We start from the raw sequence: 24969 nt of genomic DNA on the forward strand, positions 1-24969 counted from the left end.
GCTAATTCCCCTGTTCAGGAGCACAGCAGATAATGGAGGTTGACCTTCATGCATGGTTGAATGAGCGTCACCAGTTGAAGCTTCTCTGGTTGACCAATGTAATGGAGACCAAGGGTTCCATGACATAAATGATTAATTGAAGGTAGCATTTGTCTTGGTATTAACAGTTTATGTAAATTAGAGGCACACACACATGTTAATGGTCAGGTTTATTGAATCAGCAAACATGTGAAACATTTTCTATGCCATGTGTTCTGGGGAGGGACCTGGGAAGCACAGGGGGACCGGCCATCCTGCCTGTGGAAAATGAAGACCCCAGTGTCAGTCAGTGGGAATCAGTGTGCAAGGCCTGGTATTTAGTGTTGATCTAGTTTGTCTCATGTAAATGTGGCAGTTTCAGTCGTCACGGTCAGTCCTCACCTCTTCCTGGTGGTTTCCTTAAAGGGGGTGGAGCCAAAAGGGGAGAGTGGCCCAAGGAAGCTCCTTAAGAGCTGTAGGTGCAAACCTTCGCTCCCAGATTGGGGGGGGGGGGGGGGGGGGTAGTGATTGTAGAGCCTGGTTGTGGTTCATTTTATTTGTTCTTTTAGCAGAGCATGGTTTCAATCCATTGACCTCTGGGTTCTGGGCCCAGCTCTCTTCTGCTGAGCCACTCTGCTGGAGCAGGAAAAGAAGAAGGGATCTGAATTTCAAATGTTTCACATTGATAGGCTCCAGCCCACCCCCCACCCCACCCCCCTCACCCCTCCCACCCCTCCCACACACACAACCCTAAACAGGATAAGTGGAAGAAAATGGATGGATGGATGTTTCCCAGTTTGGTCATGACATTCCCTTTTTTTAACCTGTCCTGTTCAGGAAATGGAAATGGAAATTTAGCTGCTATGTTGAATCAGAAAAACCTTTTGAAGTCTACTTTTGCTTCAGTCAGAAAGTAGACTGTTGTTAACTCTCACAATGGTTGGTGATTGTGGAGGAAGACAAAATCCTTATGAACCTCTTTTTAACAGACACACATTTCTAAAGATGTAGGTTCATTTTATTTTTCTTCTTCTAGCAGAGGATGGTTTGATCCATCAACCTCTGGGTTATGGGCCCAGCACGCTTCCTCTGCTCCACTCTGCTCTACCATTGACTGAACAGTCCTTGTTTTAGGACAGCATTCTCTGTCTTTGTCTCTGCCCTGCTCTTCTGTTCTCTTTCCCCCCAACCAGTCAAAGCAGACGTCCGTCCCCACTGATCCTGGATCTGCTCGACGTTCCTGCCTGTTAAAAGGAAGGTTTTCATCACCACTGTTGCAGGATGTGCTGCTGGTGGAGAATTGTTGGGTGTAGGTTCATTGAAGCAGTTTGGTGCTGGACCTGCTCTGCTTGGAAAGAGTCATGAGAGAACTTTGTTGAGACTTGACTTGACACACACACACACACACACACACACAATCCTAAACAGGATAAGTGGAAGAAAATGGATGGATGGGTGTTTCCCAATGTGGCTCTGCAGCAGGAGGTCTTGTAGAAACAGGGACTGACCTGACACCAGCTCCCTCTGGAACAATGGTTCATTCATTCATCGGTGCCAGGAGGCCTAAAAACACAAAACACCAATTCAATCCAGGACCTTGGAGCCTAAACTGAAGCTCCATCACACGGTGGCTCTGCTGGGGCTCCCACAGGTGAGTGAGGCTGAGCTCCAGTCTGCTCTGAGGAGGCAGCAGACATCTGCACCACTCAGAGGTTTGGTTGGTGTCTTTGACAAAATCCCAACAAACTCAAATCCTGTTGAAGCAGGAAGTTCTAGTTGAACTCTCATCCACGTCACATGACCAAGAAAACCTCCTCTTTCATTCAGACCAGAACAGACAAACATAGAAACATTGACACGACAGGTGGGCACCGTCAACTTAAAGCACGTTAAAATGGCAAAATATGAGGCCATGCATGCATTTATTATGCAAAATATTTGATACTTTATTGATAATAAGGATTCCAAGAAACATTCTGAAACCAGGCCGACCTGTGCCGTGTGCTCGCCTATGGAAACAAACAGACCCAGAATCAGATATAGAGGTTCAGGTTCTGGATGGTTCTGGTTGGTTCCTGCAGTAATTGAAGCAGTTAAAGGCATATATATCCAAGTGTGTGTGTGTGTGTGTGTGTGTGTGTGTGTGTGTGTGTGTGTGTGTGTGTCAAAAACTGACCCACTTCTTTTGCCAACATGAGCCCACAGTGGTGGTGTCTCTAAAGAGGTGGAGCTCTGTCCTTCACCTGCTAGGTTCCAGCAGGCAGCTCAGGTCTAGTTTTCTTCACTGAGCCTCCATGATGAGTTTCCTCTGAGAAGTTCTTGTCCAAGGTCCCAGCTGGTAAAACCATTTTCACCAGTGATACTGGGACCCTGCAGTCCAGTGGTCTTATCAGGACCACACTGGACCTGCCGTCTTTGTTTGTTGTGTTGTTGTGCAATGTGAGAGAACGTGACAGACCATTTTATACCAAAGAAAGGCTGTGTGTGTGTGTGTGTGTGTGTGTGTGTGTGTGTAACCATGTTAAACTCTTTAAATAAATGTTTCAACCTGCTATTATTTGGATGCTGTATGATTCCTGCAACCCCAGACTAACTCAGGTGTTCGTACTGCAACCTAAAGTATGGTGATGAGGAGAATGATGAACAATCCACAAGGTGATCAGAAAATAAGAAATGGATTCAGGAACAACAAACCCATCTCTGAACATGTGATTGAAACATGTGAGTGGGACTGGCAGAACCTGGCTTTACCTCAAAGTGTCTCATCCAGAGATCTGTGACAGGCGTCTGCTGTGGAGGGTCAGTCTGTCCGTCCACATTCAGATCATCGATGCAGCGACTCTGCTAGGATCAAACTACTCAGGATGAAACAGACCAATGTTGACATCAAGTAGCAACTCAGCAGCTGATCAACAGAGTCCTCAGCACCAGTAGAGCCTGGTCCTGGTCCCTGGGGGGCTCCAACCACCAGCCTCTCTGTTAACAGCCGAGCGCCACAGAGACTCTGAGTCTCCTGCTGTTCATGAAGAGTTTTCAGGCTAAATTCAGTGTGTGAGGTCCACACTGCACATTTGAGGGACCATCAAGGACAGAGGAGAGTCTGACTGTCATGGTGAAAGCCTTCAGCACTAGAACTGAAACAGCCCCACCATCTTAACCCCCCCAGACCAAACATCATCGTCCAGCCTCCAACCAGAGGTCCCTCAGTTATCATGGAGCCACAGGTGGAGTCTGGATTCTTTTCTAGAATGAGACGGCAATGACAGTCCTGCAGAGTGACATCACTGACATGAATGGATGACTTCAGTCACGTGACTGGATGACTTCAGTCACCTGACTTCAGTGCCAAACAGTGCACACTGGTGCCTACCAGTCAAAACCACCTCAGACTGTATCATTCTATATGCTTGGCTGTAGTGTGTGTGTGTGTGTGTGTGTGTGTGTGTGTGTGTGTGTGTGTGTGTGTTTTTAAAAAGGCAAAAAAGTATTTTTTTCAGCAATAGAACTTTAATACAAACACAAAATGAAAAGCAGAACAAGCCAGAACCCAAAATATGGATTTACAGAGGAAGCGTGCTGGGCCCAGAACCCAGAGGTGGATGGATCAAAACCATCCTCTGCTAAAAGAAGGGAACAAAATAAACCTGGTTGTTTTGAAATGTGAATCTGTTGAAGAGGGTGGAAATGGTGAGGGAGTCAGTTGTTCCTTTTGTTTTATGACAGAGACCTCATTGTTAACTAAATCATTTTAATTCTTTACTTGAAGATTCACGCTTTTTCGCTCAAAATGTTTGACAACTTCCTCCATGCTGGTGCCCCATCACACACAACAGGTGCACTTGTCCACTTTTCACCTCTGACCCTCAAACATTCACAGTCTTCCAGTGAACGTCCAATTGTCCTCTGAAATAAGAGATGAATCTTTCCCTGCTGAGACTCCTGATCTCTGACTGTCACTAGCATGTGCTAGCAGAATACAGCACTCCTTCTTCATGATCTGTCTTTGTCTCTGACCAGCTCTCCTGCTCTCTTTCCTCCTACCAGTCAAAGCAGACATCTTCACCTACTGATCTTGGATCTGCTGCCCGTTCCTGCCTGGTAAAAGAAGGAACCAGCACCTGGTTCTCCAGGCTGAATTAACTCCAGGACGTTGCCCCAGCTGGCACCAGGTGCTGACCCAGGTCCTGCATGGGAGATACTGTCAGTTCTGTTCTGCCCTGCTCTCAACCACAGGCTGGTGTTGAGGCCTGCAGCAACCAGGGCCCCAGTCACCAAGAGTATAAAGGCTGGTCATTGTGGCAGTGGGAGGAGTCAAAATGAAGACAGACCAATGTGAGCAGGACGTTCCTGGAGAAGTCAGAAGAACTTGACCATGTTTCCTACAGTACCCAGGAGGCCTGGTAGTTGTTGAAGGAAGCTCCAAAAGCAAAGAGCAGACAGCAGGACATCAAAAGAAAAGATCCAGACACTAAAACTACAAGTAGAAACAAGAAGAAATACTAAAAGCTTTGGAAAGATACTACAAGGTTGGATATACATTATTATATACACTACTATTCTCACTGACTCCTAAAGAGGGACAGGAAACATTAGAATGTGGATCAGATCAGCTGATTTCAGTGTTGAGTCCATCCCTCCATCCACTTTCTGTTCTTATCCTTTAAGGGTCATGGGGGGGGGGGGGGCGATCCCAGGTGACATTGTTCAAGAGGCAGGGTTCACCCTGGACAGGTCACCAGTCCATCAGGACAAATGAGGTGGTCGGTGTCATGCAACCTGAACTTAAACATTAGTCAGATCAAATTCAGATTAAAGCAAGAGTCTCCAGATCAAAGTCAGAATTCCTGATGATGTCATCAGGGCTTTGACAGTAGCTAGAATTCTGTCTTTGATCTCAGGAGGACATGAAAGAAACACAATTTAGAAAAGTATATGAGACCACGGCAGCATGATGGTGCAGTGGTGAGCACTGTGGCCTCACAGCAAGAAGGTTCTGGATTTGAGTCCAGGCTCGGGTGCAGAATCTGCATGTTCTCCCCGTGCATGCGTGGGTTCTCTCTGGGTACTCCGGCTTCTTCCCACCGTCCAAAGACATGTAATTTGGGATGAGGCTGATTGGACACTCTAAATTGACTGTAGATGTGAGTGTGAATGGTTTTGGCGACCTGTCCAGGGTGAACCCCGCCTCTGGCCTGTAGATGCTGGGATAGGCTCCACCCCCTCAACCATCAATGTAGGTCTTTTGTTAATTGCATGCCACATGAAATTATTATTGGTCACTTTCCTAGCAACAGTCTCACAGTGGCAAGACAAGAACACTTCTACTTTTGATGATGACAGTTTGTTCAACACTAAGCTTCATCCAGTACCATGTTGTCAAACACTGGAACCTCCACAGCACCTGAACAGGGACTTGAACCCTGGACCCTCAGATTAAAAGTCTGATGCTCTACCCTCTGAGCTCCTCAGGCTCTTTCTACAGCATTGAGACAGGAACAGAAACACCCGTGAAGGTCAAACTGATGCTTTCTTGACTTGTTCAGTCCTCCATGTTAAAGTCCTCCATGCTTTTGATTGGCTCTGATTCTCTGTGGCAAAATCCAACAAGAGGCTCCAAAAATGTCCTGAATGTCACAAGAATGCACAGGACAAGATGTTAGTTTCCTTCATGTCTGCAGTTCCTCCACTGGAAAGTAAAGTCAATGCTGCTCTTCTGCTGAAACCTGGGATCGGACCAGGGACCTTTAGATCTTCAGTCTAACACTCTCCCAACTGAGCTGGTTCAGTTCTGAGCGAGGGCCCTGCTTCTCTTTTTTATAATCTCTTCCACTCTCACTAGAACTTAGAGAGGATTGGAGCTTCTGAAGTCCTGACACAAATCAAACCAGGGACTTTGAACTACACAGTGAAGGAGTTGGTCATCAAGGTCGATGGCAGCTTCTTAAGTTCTAGCTTTGATCAAATATAAGAAATGTAAATGAATTCAACATTGATTGCATTTCCCTCCTTTCTTTGGTGCAAGGAACCGAGGACCAGAGCTCTAAGTTTTCCAGTTCCTACATCAGTGAATGGACTTTCTGTGCTGCAAGGAGCCAAAACTACTAAGGAGGATTACAGTTTGTCCTTGCAGGAGTCAGTGACTTAATAGGGTCTAACAAAGGGTTGGACCTGAATGAGACAGTCACCCTTCAACATGGGGCCATGGTAGAGTGAACCAAGAACACTACAATGGGGGTGAGAGTGGAGCCATGATGGACTCACAGTTCATCACCTCCACCATCATGTGGACCACCTGATCACCTCTCCCTCAACCTCTAAATAACTCATTCCCTGACCGGGAATCGAACCTGGGCCGCGGCGGTGAGAGCGCCGAATCCTAGCCACTTGACCATCAGGGACCACACTGAGCTCTCCAACAACAGAGACTATAGACAATGACTCAAGAACACAGGACTCTGTGGTCTCAGCTTGAGATACAGAGGGTCCACCAAGACCACCAGACACCTCAGCCCCCTAAAGACAGTCCACCCCCAGGATCAGCTTCTATCACTCAGTGGTCCAGAACCATTATGGAGCCTGATCAGGAATGTGAGCAAAGCTCTTGGAACAGGCCTGCTGCCACCACAACTAAGATCCTGCAGGTCACTAGAAACTCCAGTTTCCAGCTGACAAGTGGACTTTCCTCTGATCTGTGGTGGTGCTGAGTTTAGCAAACACCTCCAACAAGAAGATGAAGGAGGCCATCAACTCCTCCAAGCTCAACATCTATACTGGCTTTACTGGGAGATCAGGAGGTCAAAGCAGATCTCCACCCTCCACCTCAGATGGCTTCTACTCACAGAGATGAGGGACCAGTTCAAACCAGCTCCCTGGAGCTCCCTTAAGCCATTGTCCCCCTCAGCTAACATCTGGATCTGGACCTGCACCGGTGCTGACTTGTGTCTTGAGTCCCCAGAGTTTGTTGAACCAGAGAAGCTTCAACTGGTGACGGTCGTACAACCAAGCGTGAAGGTGAGCCTGCATTGTCTGATCTGGAGCTAACAGGAATTAGCAAGTTAGCAACTGTTCTAGAGTTGCTGCTGAGTTGAATTTGAATTTATTTGTTGAAAGGTTCCAGTTTCTATGAGGTCAGGGAAGATTGGTGTGGATCTAAAGGTCCCTGGTTGGATTCCCACCTCTCACAGAGGACCTGATGCTTCACGTGAGCTGTGGGATTGGTCTTTACTGCTGAGACAGAAAGAATCCTCCCACATTGGCTTCTTTTAACTGTCAACATTGGTTTGGCTCATTGGAACATTTTCAAACCCTCGTTGCTCAGATTTTACATTAATTTGATCATGACTTTAGACAAATGTTCTGTTTATTAATTAAATAATCACTTGAGTTATGAATTTAGTGAGTCAACCAGACTTGGTCAATGATAAAAGTTAGTCTGGTTATTATTCAGTTTCCAGTCAGTAGGGACACACACACACACACACACACACACACACACACACACACACACACACACACACACACACACACACACACACACACACACACAGCCTGTCTTCAGTATAAAATGGTCTGTCACGTTCTCTCACGTTGGAAGATTTCTCTGACTCCATTGTGAATACAGAGATTCTTCATCTGCCACCTGAGTCTTGATCCACTGATTCCTCTGATCCACCTCTTTCTGCTCCAACAAGGCTGACATGGATCAGGTGGGTCCATGTCATCCAATCAGGAGGTTTCTCCTCTCAGTTAATTTTCTTCATCCCAGTTTAGATTGATTCTTCTCAGCCTGATGAAGGAGCATCTGATCAGGTGTTTGGCTGCTTGTTGGTTGTAATTCCATAGATTTTAATCTCAGATGTTATAGAATTAAGAATGCAATGGCAGTCCTGCCAAGTGACATCACTGACATGACAGGATGACCCAGTCATGTGACTGAAGGAGCTGAGAGCTAAACATCATTGTTGATGGTGTCTTCCACTGTAGTCAGCAGCCTCAACTCCTCTATCAACACCTGTCAGAGACCTGCTGGAGGCTCCACTGAGGATCACTGGATTCAGAGTCTAGAGTGCTCACCATTCCACCATGGAACCATCAAAGATGAAACAAGTGAGACAAACTATGGCACTAAGCATGTACGAGGGACTACAGTGGTTTTCTGGATCTAATTTCCACAAACAAATGATGATTTGGGGAAAGGTCTGACAAAGTCTGAAAAACCTACCCTGATTTTTTCACAAACAAATGATAATTTTTAGACAGTGAGACAGTGCTCTTATTTTGGAGGGCCATCAGGATGTGAAATATCCCAGACCTCTGAGATCAGAGTGTTCACTTTGATCTCAGGGTCCTGAATTTGGAGGTTCTTCCTTTGGTCTCCAAGTTCTAACTCCCATCTTACTGAATCATTTTATTAATGAACTCCTCAGACCCTGATGATGTCAGGAAGAAATCCAGACATTCAGTTCTCATCTCAGCTGTTCTGACTGAGACGTCAAGCAGTCAGGAAAAAAGTGTTACGACCCAAAGTGGGACCTTTACAGGAACTAACAAAGTGTCTTTTTTCCTAAACTACTTGAGGAACTGGTTAAACCAGTAAAATATGCATTTCTGTGTGCAGACCAGTGAGGAGCCTGGGTGAGTGGAAGGATGTTTACCACCAACACAGAACCCAGACTTTAGTCATGTGATGAGATGGAGACTCTGATGATGAAGTTAATGGACAAAATGTGAATTGAAGGATGAACACAAATGGGTTTTTGAACCAAACACATTCCTTCAGTAGACTTTGATCCAACATTGAAGTTAGAGTTTGGTGGCTGCTCCATGTTGGAGGAAACCAGGCGATGTTGGACCGTCACAGGGAAGCTCCTTTGCCTCCTCTGCTGCCAGTTCAACCACTCACTCCCCTCAGTGGAGAGCAGCTTCAACTGGGTTTGAAATTTACCACTGTGGATGCATAGGAATGTGGAGAAAATGTCCTTTGTCAGAAGTGGGATTTGAACCCACGCCTCCAGGAGAGACTGCGACTTGAACGCAGCGCCTTAGACCGCTCAGCCATCCTGACAGACACTGAAATTTGCAGACTTCAATATCAAATGAATTCATTCACTGACAAAGTAGAATTTTTGTTAACATTAAACACACAGTCTGTGTTCATGGCAGGAAGAAATGAATGTGTGTGTGTGTGTGTGTGTGTGTGTGTGTGTGTGTGTGTGTGTGTGTGTGTGTGTGTGTGTGTGTGTCAAGTCACAACAAAAGTTCTCTCCTGACTCTTTACTAGTAGAGCAGGTCCAGCACCAAACTCCTTCAATAAAACTCCACCCAACAATTCTCCATCAGCGGCACATCCTGCAACAGTGGTGATGAAAACCTTCCTTTTAACAGGCAGGAACGTCGAGCAGATCCAGGATCAGTGGGGACGGCCTTCTGCTTTGACTGGTTGTGGGGAAAGAGAGCAGGAAAGCAGGGCAGAGACAAAGACAGAGAATGCTGTCCTAAAACAAGGCCTGTTCAGTCAATGGTAGAGCAGAGTGGTGCAGAGGAAGCGTGCTGGGCCCAGAACCCAGAGGTCGATGGATCGAAACCATCCTCTGCTAGAAGAAGAAAAATAAACCAGTGTCTGTAGAAATGTGTGTCTGTTAAAAAGAGGTTCATAAGCATTTTGTCTTCCTCCAGAATCACCAACCATTGTGAGAGTTAACAACAGTCCACTTTCTGACTGAAGCAAAAGTAGACTTCAAAAGGTTTTTCTGATTCAACATAGCAGCTAAATTTCCATTTCCATTTCCTGAACAGGACAGGTTAAAAAAAGGGAATGTCATGACTTCCTCTGTATGTTAGAATATGAACGACTAAAAATGTTCATGCCCAGTTTTAAGTTAGAATTGAATTGAAAATACAAAAATCTCAGTGTTGTAAACTGTTTCAAACAAATTCTACTGTTGAACAGTTCAAGTGTTTCTAATTCAGATTCAGATTCAGATTCAGATGACTTTATTTATCCCCGAGGGGCAATTAAAGTACGGTACAACTGAGCAGCATGACATTAAAAAACAATAGAAAAAAAGAGGGACATGACAGTGGGAATAAATAAGAGAATAAAAATAAGATTAAAGATAAAATACAATAAATATACTACATACAGTATGTACACAATGTAAAATGAAGAGTAAGGTGACTGGAGTGAGTGAATAAAGTGCAGACAATGTAAACAGTATAAACAGTGTAACAGTGAATGAAGCTGAATGTGCTCTCTTATACTTTCCTCTATTGGGTTTCTTTCATGTCCTCCTGAGATCAAAGACAGAATTCTAGGTATTCTAGGAGTTGCAACCTGGAAGGTTCCCTCTCCTTCAGTGAGGCTGAATCCCTGTGGTCAGTGAGGATAAGGGACCCCACAGGTATCACTAAAGTGCTTTAGACTGCAAAGCACTCAGCTAATCAAGCTGGGATCAACTGCTGTGGTGATCAAGGTATCATCATATATAACAAACAAAGAAAACAAAGTTGAGGAAAAGCACACAAAGAAAAAACTATGAACATAAACAGAGCATCTTCTACACCAGATGTCACACGGCTCAGTAGACCTCTGGTCTGACCCGCAGCAGGTCCAGTCTCCAGGGTGCCCCCATCATTCTGCTCTTCAGTCACAGGACATGCAGCAGAATCCCATCGCTCCTCTGCAGAAGAACATATGAGAGCGTCTGCTTGCTCTTCTCTGGCAGGACATAGGGGAGAGTCTGCTTGCTCTTCTCTGGCTGGACGTAGGGGAGAGTCTGCTTGCTCTTCTCTGGCAGGACGTAGGGGAGAGTCTGCTTGCTCTTCTCTGGCTGGACATAGGGGAGAGTCTGTTTGCTCTTCTCTGGCTGGACATAGGGGAGAGTCTGTTTGCTCTTCTCTTGCTGGACGTAGGGGAGAGTCTGTTTGCTCTTCTCTGGCTGGACGTAGGGGAGAGTCTGCTTGCTCTTCTCTGGCTGGACGTAGGGGAGAGTCTGCTTGCTCTTCAGAAGTTTGCTGGACCTTCGCTTGAAGGCCTTGATTTTCCTCTTTCAAACAGCTTTTTAAATCATGAAGATTTCCCAGGATTTCCCCCTGAGCACTGCTCCTTTTCTTCTTTTGTGTTCTCACTGCACATAGAAGACTCTGAACTTCACCGTTCAGACTGCCAGTCTTTGTGGGGTCCTGGTCCTTCCTTGATTCAAGGTGGGCCAACTCAGCAGTGAAGGTCTCTGTCTCCTGAGATGCAGTAGAAACTCGTCTCCTCAAACATCCATTTTCTGCCTCTCTCTCCTCACTCTCACCCACTCACTCAGCTGTTCAAGAGTCGTCTTCTTCTCAGTGAGTTCTTCTCTCATTTTGTTCTTCTCTGCCTGGATGGAGTTGAGCTCACACTTGAGGTCACATTTCTCCTTGTAAACCATCTTCACCTCAAGCTGAAGATAGTGGACTTGTGTGTTCAGGTCTCTGATCTGAGTCTGGTTCTCCTCCCTCACAGATTCAAGGTTGCCCACCATGGCAGACATGTTCTCTACCAGCTGATATGCAATAATCTTCTCTTGTCCAAGACTAGAAACCTGTCCCCACAAATTCTGGTTTTCTGTCCATCTCTTGTCACACAGAGACTGAAGCTGATCAAGAGCACTTTTCTTCTCAGTCAGGTCTTCCTCAAGACATTTCATCTCCACCTGTTCTCTCTCCCTCAGAGACTGAACGTGGGTCAGCTCTTTTCTGAGCTCATTGTTCTCCCCATCAACCTTCCTCCCCTCACACTGAAGACTGTGGACTGTTGCGTTCAGATCTTCTATCTGAGTCTGGTTCTTGTCCTGGACTGTTTGGAGGTTGGCCACCACAGCAGTGAGGTTCTGGAGCTCCTGGATTGCTCTTTTATTCTCACGTTCAAGAGTAGAAACTTGTTCCCTCAAATTCTGGTTTTCTGCCTGTGTGTTGTCACACAGAGACTGAAGCTGCTCAAGGGCAGCTTTCTTCTCAGTCAGGTCCTCCTGCTCTGTCAGCCTTAGAGATGGAGGAGCAGGATCACATTGACCAGGATCATTCAGTGGATAAATACAGCTCCTACTGAGATCCACCAGATCTCTGAATGCTCCAACTATACAATCCAATGGAGTCATAGCCTTCTGTCCTGGGTTGATCTGAAGATCTTGAGCCAGACTAAATCTCCTGGAACTGTCAAGTGTTTAAAGACCAAAACTGCCCCAGAAATGTGGAGTCTGGATTCTTTTCTAGAATGAGACGGCAATGACAGTCCTGCAGAGTGACATCACTGACATGACTGATGACTTCAGTCACATGACTGATGACTTCAGTAACGTGACTGGATGACTTCAGTCACATGACTGGATGACAGTGTAGATTCCAATGTAGAGGTTGGGGAAATAGTCTCTGAGAATCCAGCTTGAACCCATGCCCTCCTTGTTCTTCAAAAACCCAAACAGCGACCATCAGTCTCCCTCCAATCCTGTACTTGGTTCAATGTTGCTGTTCCATTTTGCAGCAGCAGGTGTCGCTGTGATACCAGGTTCAGTTCAAGATTCCCAACTCCAGCTCATGTTGGTGACCTCAGTGGCAGGTAAAATGGCGCTTCAGTGGATCATGTGATCAACTCATGTGTGTCCTCAGTGCTCCACAGGTCTGTCAAATGTTCTGTAAAATAGTTGGACCCAGCAGAGCTGCTAGATCAGGAGTTGATGGAGTCGTTGCAGATACCAGGGTCCAAAGTCCAGCTTGAACCTGGTTTGTGCTGTTCTTTGTCAAGCTAGCAGCCATTCTTGTCACTGCCAAGCTAAAGTGACTTCTGTCAACAAAGGTCAACATACAAAAGGATATTTCTACTGGCAGTTCAAGATTTTGATCAAACTCCTTTTTCAGAGCTGGAACCTTCCTCTTGTGTCAGCTTTCTGTTCCCATCTCTATGGTAACGGTCAGTTTTGACCCACGTCTTCAATCAGCTGTCAAATAAACTAAAAACAATTTTCTCACAGCAAGAAGGTTCCAGGTTTGAGCCCAGGCTCTGGCACAGGATCTTTCTGTGTGGAGTTTGCATGTTCTCCCCGTGCCTGTGTGGGTTCTCCCCAGGTACTCTGGCCTCTTCCCACCATCCAAAGACATGCAATTGGGGACTAGGCTAATTGGATGCTCTAAATTGACCGTAGGTATGAATGTGAGTGTGAATGGTTGTTTGTCTCAAGGTGTTGGCCCTGAGATGAACTGGTGACCTTTCCGGGGTGTACCTCTCGCCAGTTGACACTGGGCTGGGCTCCAGCCCCACTGCAACCATTAACAGGAATGAGCGGAAGACAATGGATAAATGCATGGATGGGTGTTTGTGAAAATTAAAACCAGACAACCACTGTACTCCCGCCTACATGATAAGCGCCATAATTTTTCTCACTCATGTCTTTTTTTTTTGGACTGGTTCCATGGTGTAATGGTTAGCACTCTGGACTTTGAATCCAGTGATCCGAGTTCAAATCTTGGTGGAGCCTCCAGCAGGTCTCTGACGGACTCTGAAAGAGGAATTGCTTTTTTCTATGGCCAACTCCTGCTCCTTGGCTGTGGCTGGTTGGGAGGAGGCTCAGGCCCTAACAACGCTGCCACCACCTTCAATTAAGACCTCAGTTTTGTCCTGTTTGAGCTGGAGAAAGTTCTCTGTCACCATGACAGATAAATGGACATCAACTGGTCCTGAGTCATCAGGAGACAGCGATGTGAAAAGAAAAGAATTGCTGCTAGCTTGACAAAGAACTGCACAAACTTGGTCCAAGCTGGACTTTGGACCCTGGTATCTGCAACAACTCCCATCAACTCCTAATCTAGCATCTCTGCTGAGGGTCCAACTATTTCACAGAACATTTGAGCATCACAACACTTAGCAGGACCGTCAAGTTGGATTCTCAGAGACTATTTCCCCAATCACTACATTGGCATCTACACTGCCCAGATAGCAGGAGTCTTTGGGCCAGATCCGTTTGAAAGCTTCCTGATCCGCCTGTGGTGCACACATGACAGTTGTGGCCCACAAATGAAATACAGGTTTTAACGAAAGCTCTAAAATCCAAGGTGAAATGAAAATGTGTGGAACTAACCGGATTCGGTCCGAACATCCGAAGGTGCCAAATACTGAAGTAAAATCAGAACTGGACCAATCCTGGGTCTGGTGTGGTGCTGATCTGCAATTGGGATGCGGGCCGTTTTTGGGCCATCGTGCGTCTAGACACTGTTTGTGTTCAAATTTAAAGTCCCACAATAAGAAGTAGCTGAATCTGACAGGTGAAGGTTTGGAACTACAAGATGGTGATGTTTCCTTGACTTGATGCTCTGACTGTCAGGGTAGATGACAGCTTCTTCTGCTGCTGCATCTGAGTGGCTATGATTGGAGGTTTTACCCTCCAAGGTTGTTTGGTTCCAGGTGAAACTTTAAAATTCCAGTCCCCAACCTTGGTTGTTCTGAAACTCTTCTCCTGAATCACTCCTGAGCTGCAGCAAGAACAAATACCAGTGCCAACCAGATCAACTTCATGGCTGCTAACAGCCTCAGACACTTGATTTCCATCAATCTGGAGCCAAGAAGGCCCTCACCTGTGGTTCTCCTCCAGGAGGGTCCAGGTTCTGCCATTGGGGCTCCTGGTGCCACTGCCAGAGAGCCTCAGCTGCACACTGCAACATTTCAACAGGAGATTGACATTCCTTCAAATGTCCTGACATCTGATTACAATGGTTCTGTTCCATATTTATATTTTAAAATAAATCACATGATGAAAGCTGCCACAGCTGCTTTAAGAGAGAGAACACGCTAAGAGATTAAGATTAATGCCCAACATGGGGCTTCAACCCACCACCCTGAGATTAAGAGTCTCCTGCTCTACTGACTGAGGTCGTCAGGCCAGGGCGTCCATGTTCTACAGCATGAAGTCATCAGAGGGAGAGACGTTTGCTGCTCACAAGCTCTTCATCAGACTGAGGAAGAAAAGAACAGCGCCATCTTAAAAACAAGAGATCATTCTAGTCAGACACATTGACTCTGATGCTGCTGAGCCTGAAGGGAGGATGAAGAAAGGAGTGTCTGAGAGAGCTTCACCAGACAAACTGTCCAGTTTACCAATGTTGTGCGCTGATGAGCGCATTGGTCAAAATTAATGATAATCGATAATTATGGATATAATTATTGATAATTAAATAAGTTACTAATTATATTTAATATTCATTATTCGGGGCATATAAAATGGATGTCTTTTGTTGGGGTGCACATGTCCAGGTTTGGAATGAGACAGAGCGTTGGGTCGTCATCATGGTATGCGAGTGTGGGTGGTGTCTTAAGTTGTACACGAGTGTTGCCTCTCCAAAATCCAACATTTAGGACCGTTTTCAGCCTATAAATGTTTTGTTGCTCTGTGATGGGTACACTGAGCATGAATCCTATTTCTAGATTCTGGGGATCTACAAAAATAGGGATTGCGCTGCCAAGACTATACGCCAGGTGGAGTTGGGAGGATTGCACCACAGTCGTCGTAGCGGACTGGAGAATCTCTTCTACCAGTTCTGAGGAGACCAGATACGAGGGGATCATGCCACCGCTCAGGCTATTAACCGAGGAGCTAACTTCTCTGAGAAGATCCTGCATTAAGTCTCTGACTATTCGCACAGAGGTGATGTCCTCCTTGACGACCTGCAATAACGTCGATAAGGCACGCAACATGTTATTTAGGAGTATCGAGTGCAAATTCACGGTGACTATAGTACCCTGCAGGGTTTTGCCAATTCCCTGAAGTTGTTGTTGTTGCTGGGGAAGCCTCTGTTGAATCTCTGGCATCTCTCCATCAAGTTCATCCATGTGTTTCTGTAATGAGCGAATGCTAACGGTATTGGCTGCGGATAACCCGACAGAAAACAGCGATCTGATAGCTGATGAGGCAGTGAGCAGCCCACCCAGAAATTGTTTTGGTCGTTTCTGGCCACCCAGGTCTCTCTGTAACCAGAAACTTTTGCAACTGCTCGAGCTTGTAAATAGTGGTGTGCCTAGTAAATTCGATTGCGTCTTGGGTCTGTGTACGGCTCAGTCTTCCTTCGGTTAGCCGTGGAGGGAGGTGGTTGTGCTTACGGTACACGCCCCAAGGGTCTAAGTGAACGTAGATTCTCTGGGTGTACGGGTTACAGTGGGTGATAAGGAGTCCCGGTGTCTCCTGTAGGACGATGACGGAGGGAAGTCCAGTTTGGATTACCTCGTCGTTTCTGATAACTTGGACATAGAGGAGGATGCCGGAGATCCAGCGGAGGTTCCTGGGGTCAGACCAGAGTCCACGAACCATTGCAGATAATCAGTATAGAAATGAAAATTTATCTGCTATGTTGAATCACAAAAAAATCTTATGAAGTCAACTTTTGCTTCCATCAGTTCACTTTCAATTCCACCCCTTTGTATCAGAAAAAAACCTCATTATATTTAATAATCAGGCTATTTTTTGTTCTTTTCATTTAGCAGAGGATGGTTTTGATCCATAAACCTCTGGGTTATGGGCCCAGCACGCTTCCTCTGCTCTACCATTTGTTGAACAGGCCTTGATTTAGGAGAGCAGGATTGTGACAAGAACAGGATTTTGAGTTTCAAATGTTTCCCAGTTTGGCTCTGCAGCAGGAGGTCTTGTAGAAACAGAGACTGACCTGACACCAGCTCCCTCTGGAACAATGGTTCATTCATTCATCGGTGCCAGGAGGCCTAAAAACACACAAAACACCAATTCAATCCAGGACCTTGGATCCTAAAATGAAACTCCATCCCACGGTGGCTCTGCTGGGGCTCCCACAGGTGAGTGAGGCTGAGCTCCAGTCTGCTCTGAGGAGGCAGCAGACATCTGCACCACTCAGAGGTTTGGTTGGTGTCTTTGACAAAATCCCAACAAACTCAAATCCTGTTGAATCAGGAAGTTCTAGTTGAACGCTCATCCACGTCACATGACCAAGAAAACCTCCTCTTTCATTCAGACCAGAACAGACAAACATAGAAACATTGTTTCAGCTTCTGATCAAACAATAACATGTTCTTGTTTGTTTGCCATGTTCTATTAATCAGACTGATGATCTCTGGATGTTCTAGGAGGTGGGTATGTTTCTGATGAAGCCTGTTTGGTCTGGGGGGGTTAAGATGGTGGGGCTGTTTCAGTTCTAGTGCTGAAGGCTTTCACCATGACAGTCAGACTCTCCTCTGTCCTTCATGGTCCCTCAAATGTGCAGTGTGGACCTCACACACTGAATTTAGCCTGAAAACTCTTCATGAAAAGCAGGAGACTCAGAGTTTCTGTGGCGCAATCGGTCAGCGCGCTCGGCTGTTAACAGAGAGGCTGGTGGTTCGAGCCCACCCAGGGACGATGAACAGGCTCTACTGGTGCTTAGGAGTCGCTGTGTTAATGATCTGAATTTGGACGGACAGATTGACCCTCCACAGCAGACACATGTGACAGATCTCTGGATGAGACACTTCAGTGTTAAATTTAGTCGTCGTGTGTCATGCAGTGTTGAGGAGACCTGCTGGCTGTGGGTAAAGTGGGGGCTCAGAGTTTGTGGAGTCGGCTCTGGAATGAATGGGGTCACTGTTTGGTTCTCAGATGCTCCAGCTCAGGTTAGCGAGGTGGTGGAGAAACCAGTGAGAGCTCTGCCAGCTGGAGCCTCTTGGGTCCCAGGAGGCTTCACTCCTGGAGGTGGAAATGATGAGGAGTTTTAAAATCTGCTCCTCTTTCACGCTGACTTGTTTTCTTGGGTTCCCTCTTTCATTCATGTGTGATTTTAGTCTCAGCTCTCTAAACCTGAACGGAGCCAGAACCCATTTTAAAAGAGCTGCTCTTTTAAACTCCTGGAGATCAAGAGGATCCCTGCCATGTTTGTCCAGGAGACCCACAACACAACAGTCAGTGAATGGGGATGCAGGCAGACTTTTAATGGGGGTCATTTGAAGTCCCAAGTCCAGTTGGAGCAGAGGGTGGAGTTTGATTCTCCAGGAGGTTTTTGTTGTTGTTTTTTTTACCAGTTTCTTTTGGTTTGGAAGGAAATCATTCCAGGTGTTTGAAAGACGGTGACAGCAGCTTTGGAAAATGTTCAACTGGTGTTTTTAAATGTCTTTGCACCAACAAATGGTGGACAGGACAGCTTTTGAGACATTTTAATGCCACCGTTCAACAGTGAATCTGCTGGTTTCCTGTTTTTAGGAGCTGATGGGAGCTGCACCGAGAAGCTCTTTGAGACAGGAACCGGGTTTGAGTGATCACTCTTCAGTCTCCTGTTCTGTTTTATTAAAATATTCATTTAAAAGCTCCTGAGAGAGAGGGGGGGGGGGACAGAGAGGGGGGGGGAGAGGGGGGGAGACAGAGAGAGAGAGGGAGAGAGGGGGGAGACAGAGAGAGAGAGGGAGAGGGGGGAGACAGAGAGAGAGGGGGGTAGACAGAGAGAGAGAGGGAGAGAGGGGGGAGACAGAGAGAGAGAGGGAGAGAGACAGAGAGAGAGAGAGGATCAAACTGATCTCAAACTTGACTTCAAAATTCTCTGATTATAATCATTTGTACTCCTTGATAGATTCATCACTACAGTGTCATTGAGGGTCCATTACTATTGCAGTATATTAAAGAATATAAGAACGAGGTTACCATTCATGGAAATATAATATTTAATGTATTGCAGTATATTTTCAAAGATATAACACTTTAATTTTTTTAATAAGAGAGACTTTAATGTGAGACTTTAATGTCTGTCTTTGATCTCTAACTCTGACTCTGATGTCATTGGTGGTGACTGAATTCTACCACCTGACAGACTGGGAAGGCTCCTATTGGTGATGTCATCATAAATATATGAAGGTCTTGTTTCAATGGTATAACATTAAAGCTCATCTTAGTAAAACAATCAAGTTACCTGAACTAAGTTCTTTAAAAAAAAAGACTGTCACTGACTTAAATTAATCAAATCTACTTCAAAGTTCCTTCTGTGGTCATAAGTCAGCCATTTTAAGTGTACTTGTAGTTCCAGAACATTCCAAGAGGAGATGATATGAATCATTTTGTTAGATGAACTCTGTTCCTCTGCTTTGATGTTGGTGGACTGAGGGGAGTTTGCCTGAACCTGCTTGGACCTGCTGGCTCCTGCTCAGTCCCTCACTCAGCCTCACTCAGCCTCAGCAGCACCGCTCCACTGAGGCCTGATTCAGGTTCCTAGCAACCAAATAGGAGGAGAGCTGAACCTTCTTGCTGGGAGGCCACAGTGCTGACCACTGCACCATTGTGTCCCCTGAAAATGCCACCATGTTGTTGGGCTTTTCTGTAACAGCAAGCACACATGAACATAGCAGCTTCTCCACAGGGCTGGTGGCGCAATGGATAACGCGTCTGACTACGGATCAGAAGATTCTAGGTTCAACTCCTGGCCAGCTCGCTTTAAACTTTATACTGAGAAGATGAAGTGAGAACCAGTGATCAAAGTCACTGAAGTCCTCCCAGGTTTCCTCCTTGTCTGCTGGAAACATGAACACATGAATGATCCTGCTGCCTCTCATGTTAAGCTGCACTTGACAGTGACAGCAGGAGAACAAAAATCCCAGTGTGTCATCAACATTTCCTGTCAATCAATGATAGAAGCTGTTGAATTTCTGGATCAGAACAAGGAGAAAGGAGCCCCAATGAAAGAGTGCTGGTTCTTGATTCTGATTTTGTTCTTCACTCCTACACCAGAGAGTGAAAGTGTGGGCTGGCTGGGAGCAACTGCCTGCTTCAGAGTGGGAGGAGCCTCAGGACTTTCCAGTGAGAGCTGCAAACTTCCACCAGCGCCCAGTGCCAGCAAGTCTTCATGATGGAGCTGAGAAGAACACAACAACACCAGAGCACTGGAGAGGAGCACAACACTTCTTTGCTTCCTGGCCACTCTCATGTCTGTCTGTCCATCTGGAGCTGGGGGGAGGAGCTTCACATGTTTTTCTTTTTTTAAAAAGGGAATGACATGACTTCCTCTGTATGTTAGAATATGAACTACTAAAAATGTTCATCCACAGTTTTAAGTTAGAATTAAACTGAAAATACAAAACTCTCCCCTCTTCAATCCTGTCACTCAGTGTTGTAAACTGTTTCAAACAAATTCTACTGTTCAACAGTTCAAGTGTTTCTAATGAAGCTGAATGTGCTCTCTTCTACTTTCCTCAATTGGGTTTCTTTCATGTCCTCCTGAGATCAAAGAAAGAATTCTAGCTACTGTCAAAGCCCTGATGACATCATCAGGAATTCTGACTTTGATCTGGAGACTCTTGCTTTAATCTGAATTTGACCTGACTAATGTTTTAGTTTAGGTTGCATGATACCGACCACCTCATTTCTCCTGATGGACTGGTGACCTGTCCAGGGTGAACCCTGCCTCTTGAACAATGTCACCTGGGATCGCCCCCCCCCCCCCCCTCCGTGACCCTTAAAGGATAAGAACAGAAAGTGGATGGAGGGATGGACTCAACACTGAAATCAGCTGATCTGATCCACATTCTAATGTTTCCTGTCCCTCTTTAGGAGTCAATGAGAATAGTAGTGTATATAATAATGTATATCCAACCTTGTAGTATCTTTCCAAAGCTTTTAGTATTTCTTCTTGTTTCTACTTGTAGTTTTAGTGTCTGGATCTTTTCTTTTGATATCCTGCTGTCTGCTCTTTGCTTTTGGAGCTTCCTTCAACAACTACCAGGCCTCCTGGGTACTGTAGGAAACATGGTCAAGTTCTTCTGACTTCTCCAGGAACGTCCTGCTCTCATTGGTCTGTCTTCATTTTGACTCCTCCCACTGCCACAATGACCAGCCTTTATACTCTTGGTGACTGGGGCCCTGGTTGCTGCAGGCCTCAACACCAGCCTGTGGTTGAGAGCAGGGCAGAACAGAACTGACAGTATCTCCCATGCAGGACCTGGGTCAGCGCCTGGTGCCAGCTTGGGCACCGCTTTAACCTGGACCCCTAGAAGATCTTCTCCAGGAACTCGCCTTTTTCAATCGAAACAGCGTGAAACTTCAAGTAAAGAATTAAAATTATTTAATTCACAATGAAGCCTCTGTCATAAAACAAAATGAACAACTGACTACCTCCCCATGACTTCACACTGATACACAGGAGGTAACCTGGTAGTCAGAGCAGCGATGCTCAGGTCTGTGGACTCAGAGGAGGGTTCTTCTTTTGGTCACAGGTTTGAAGTGGAAGAGAGAGGAGAGACTGTGAGAGACCTGCCACACCTCTCCAGTGACCTGAGACATGATGGCAGTGGTGGGATTTGAACCCACGCCTCTTCAGAGACTGGAACCTTAATCCAGCACCTTAGACCGCTCGGCTACACTACCTCACTGCGCTGTTCTGTGAGTTGGTCTGCTAAAGGCATGTTGAACAGGAAGTAACATAATGATATCAAACTTATTCTGAAGGGGGACCCCTTTCCTCCCACGGTCACAGGAAGTGACGACAGCGCCGCTAGAGGCAGGAAAGAAATGGTAAAAGGACTCAGTTTGTACAGAGCCTTTCTACCTCAGCAGCACTCAAGGAGCTGAACAATGTCCTCTCATTCACACACACTCACACACTGATGCTGAAGGCTGCCATGCAAGGAGCCAACCTACTCATCAGAAGTATTTAGGGGTTCAGTGTCTTACTCAAGGACACTTTGACATGGTCACTGGAGAAAGTGAGGATCAAACCAGCCACCCTTTGGTTGCCAGACGGCCACGCTACTCCTGAGTCATGTGACCTGGATAAGATGGTGAACTACAGCTGATCGCCATTCTAGCAAACCCTCTTTTGTTTGGTTTGGTTGTTGTTTAGTGACTGTGGATGAATACACAGAAGAAGTTGAGCATAAATTTGTGTTCCCTGTTCACTTGAATATATGCAGGAGTGTGAGGTGGAAATAACACTTGGAGGAGAATGAGAGTTCAGTCTCAGCGCTATGACCTGTGCTGACACTAAAACATGTCAGCCCACAGAACAAAGATGGCAGTCCTCTGGGAAAGCAGGTACACCACACATACATGAAGAAACCCTACAGGAAACAAATATGTTGCCAGAGACTTTTACTCTGTTTTTGTTGTTTACCCAAGTACAGGATTGGAGGGAGACAGATGGTCGCTGTTTGGGTTTTTGGAAAACAAGGAGGCTGTGGGTTCAAGCTGGATTCTCAGAGACTATTTCCCCAACCTCTACATTGGCATCTACACTGTCATCCAGTCACGTGACTGAAGTCATCCAGTCACGTGACTGAAGTCATCCAGTCACGTGACTGAAGTCATCCAGTCACGTGACTGAAGTCATCCAGTCACGTGACTGAAGTCATCCAGTCACGTGACTGAAGTCATCCAGTCACGTGACTGAAGTCATCCAGTCACGTGACTGAAGTCATCCATTCATGTCAGTGATGTCACTTGGCAGGACTCTCATTGCCGTCTCATTCTAGAAAAGAATCCAGACTCCACCTGTGGCTCCATGATAACTGATGGACCTCTGGTTGGAGGCTGGACGATGATGTTTGGACTGGAAGGAAAACTCCTTGTCCAAATTCCATTGTGTTCAAGTTTAAAGTCCCACAATAAGAAGTAGCTGAATCTGACAGGTGGAGGTTTGGAACTACAAGATGGTGATGTTTTCTTGACTTGATGCTCTGACTGTCAGGGTGGATGACAGCTTCTTCTGCTGCTGCATCTGAGTGGCTATGATTGGAGGTTTTACCTCCCAAGGTTGTCTGGTTCCAGGGGAAATTCTAAAATTCCAGTCCCCAACCTTGGCTGTTCTGAAACTCTTCTCCTGAATCACTCCTGAGCTGCAGCAAGAACAAATACCAGTGCCAACCAGATCAACTTCATGGCTGCTAACAGAACTTAGACACTTGATTTCCATCAATCTGGTCCCGGCTCGGGCGCAGTACCTTTCTGTGTGAGTCTCCATGTTCTCCCTGTTCCTGTGTGGGTTCTCTCTGGTACTCCAGCTTCCTCCCACCGTCCGAAGACATGCAATTTGGGGACGAGGCTGATTGATACTCTAAATTGACCGTAGGTATGAATGTGAGTGTGAATGGTTGTTCGTCTCTGTGTGTTGGCCCTGCGATGGACTGGCGACCTGTCCAGGTTGAACCCCACCTCTCGCCCGTAGATGCTGGGATAGGCTCCAGCCCCCCCGCGACCCTTACTAGTAAGGAATAAGTGGAAGACGATGACAACGATCACACAATGAAAGCTGCCACAGCTGGTTTAAGAGAGAGAACAAGCTAAGAGATCTGAAACCAGTAAAATATGCTTTTCTGTGTGCAAACTAGTGAGGGGCATGGAAGGATATTTTACCACCAATACAGAACCCAGACTTTAGTCATGTGATGAGATGGTGACTCTGATTATGAAGTTCATGGACAAAATGTGACTTGAAAGAAAATACATTAAAAAATACTAACTAAACTAAATAAATAAATAAAGAAGCAGCACAAACAACGTTTTCTTCTGCACAAATTTACTGGTATTAGACTGTATTTTTGGTCAATGAGTAGATGAAAGAGTGTCAGATATATATTATATACATGTGATACATGCACGTGGCTTTGGACAAAAGCTCAGTGAAACTGTAGGATTGTAGAATTATTTAAACGTTCCAAGTGGACTATTTCAGGTTTCTAGAAGACACTTCAGCTCTCATCCAAGAGGTGTCTTCAGTTTTCTTCACTGATGGGAGAATTTGTGGCTCTAAGGGGGCGGGACCTTCTCCAGAGGTGATTGACACATGCGAGCTCTGGGTGTCAGAGTTGTTTTGGTCAGGATGTGAAAGGGAAGTTGACTCAACTGGTATCTGTGTCAGTTAAAAGCCTCACAGTCATTCCGTAATCTAGGAGCAGAAACCAAAGTCTCCTACGACGAGGATGGGATTGGAACCCACGCCTGCAGAGCTCAATGGATCAGCAGTCCATCACCTTAACCACTCGGCCACCTCGTCTCCTGACCACCATGATGTGCTGCTTTCTCTGAGCCTTTTAAACAGCTGAACTCTTTGGAGCCCATTTGTCAGAAATGGACCCAGCAGGAGCCACTGAACACAACTCTGACATCATCAGGCTTCTTCCCAGCAGCTTGGTGCTCCAGAAGGAAGAATCCAGACCATCGCTACATCATCAGAGTGAACACCAGCTGATGTTGACCAGTTTAACAAGCCTTTGACTGCTAAATGACATCCAAGCTCAGATTCTCTTGTCCTGGTAGAACAAGTCAATGTTGAAGAAGATGAGAGCACCAGTCTCTTTCATCAAGGAAACAAGCCTCCTATCACTGTCCTATGCAGATTTTCTTTAAAAAAAGTGAGACAACCTCAAGATTTTCTGTTTCCTCTTGTTGGATTTTGCCACAGAGAATCAGAGACAATCAAAACTTGTTGGACTTTAACGTTGGAGGACTGAACAAGTCATGACATCATCAGTTTTACCTTCACAGGTGCTTCATTTACTTTACTTTCAATTTTACAGAGGTAGAAGCTGAAATCAAAGCTGTCTGTCCAAAGAAGTGAAAGCTTCCCAGGTTGTGATGTTCTTGTCTACAGACTCTGTCTTGTATGGAGCTTCAGTCTTTAATGAAAAGACTCCTCCATTAATAACATCGCTGTGCCTCTGCAGTGAATCAGTCACTCCATCCATTTTCTGTACCACTGATTTGTTAAAGGTTATGGGGGGGGGGGGGTGACATTTGGTGAGAGCAGGGTTCACTCTGAACAGGTCACCAGTCCTCAGGTCCACTGAACAGGTCCCCCATGTGGGATGATGGCGTTGAAGGCAGAGGAGAAGTCCAGGAAGAGAAGGTGGACATAGGAGTTCCTGCTCTCCAGATGGGTGAGGGCTGTGTGGACCACTGGTGAAATGGCGTCATCAGTGGAGCGGTGTTGCCTGTAGGCGTACTGGTGGGGGTCCACAGAGACGTC

The 24969-nt window shown here is 46.0% G+C and overlaps 3 non-coding genes across 3 annotated transcripts; 2 read left to right on the top strand and 1 right to left on the bottom strand.

Moving 5' to 3' along the window:
• Window positions 1–8999: 8999 nt before the first annotated feature.
• On the bottom strand, window positions 9000–9082 carry trnal-caa (transfer RNA leucine (anticodon CAA)). The gene has a single exon. It is a non-coding gene; the product is annotated as a tRNA-Leu (tRNA).
• A 4366-nt stretch (window positions 9083–13448) lies between these two features.
• trnaq-uug (transfer RNA glutamine (anticodon UUG)) lies at window positions 13449–13520 on the top strand. Its single transcript has one exon. It is a non-coding gene; the product is annotated as a tRNA-Gln (tRNA).
• A 5853-nt stretch (window positions 13521–19373) lies between these two features.
• On the top strand, window positions 19374–19446 carry trnar-acg (transfer RNA arginine (anticodon ACG)). The gene has a single exon. It is a non-coding gene; the product is annotated as a tRNA-Arg (tRNA).
• The last annotated feature ends 5523 nt before the right edge of the window (window positions 19447–24969 follow it).

Source organism: Aulostomus chinensis, chromosome 1, assembly GCF_037954235.1.
Source record: "Aulostomus chinensis isolate RoL2024-O1b breed Wild chromosome 1, RoL_Achi_v1.0, whole genome shotgun sequence".
Lineage (NCBI taxonomy): Eukaryota > Metazoa > Chordata > Actinopteri > Syngnathiformes > Aulostomidae > Aulostomus > Aulostomus chinensis.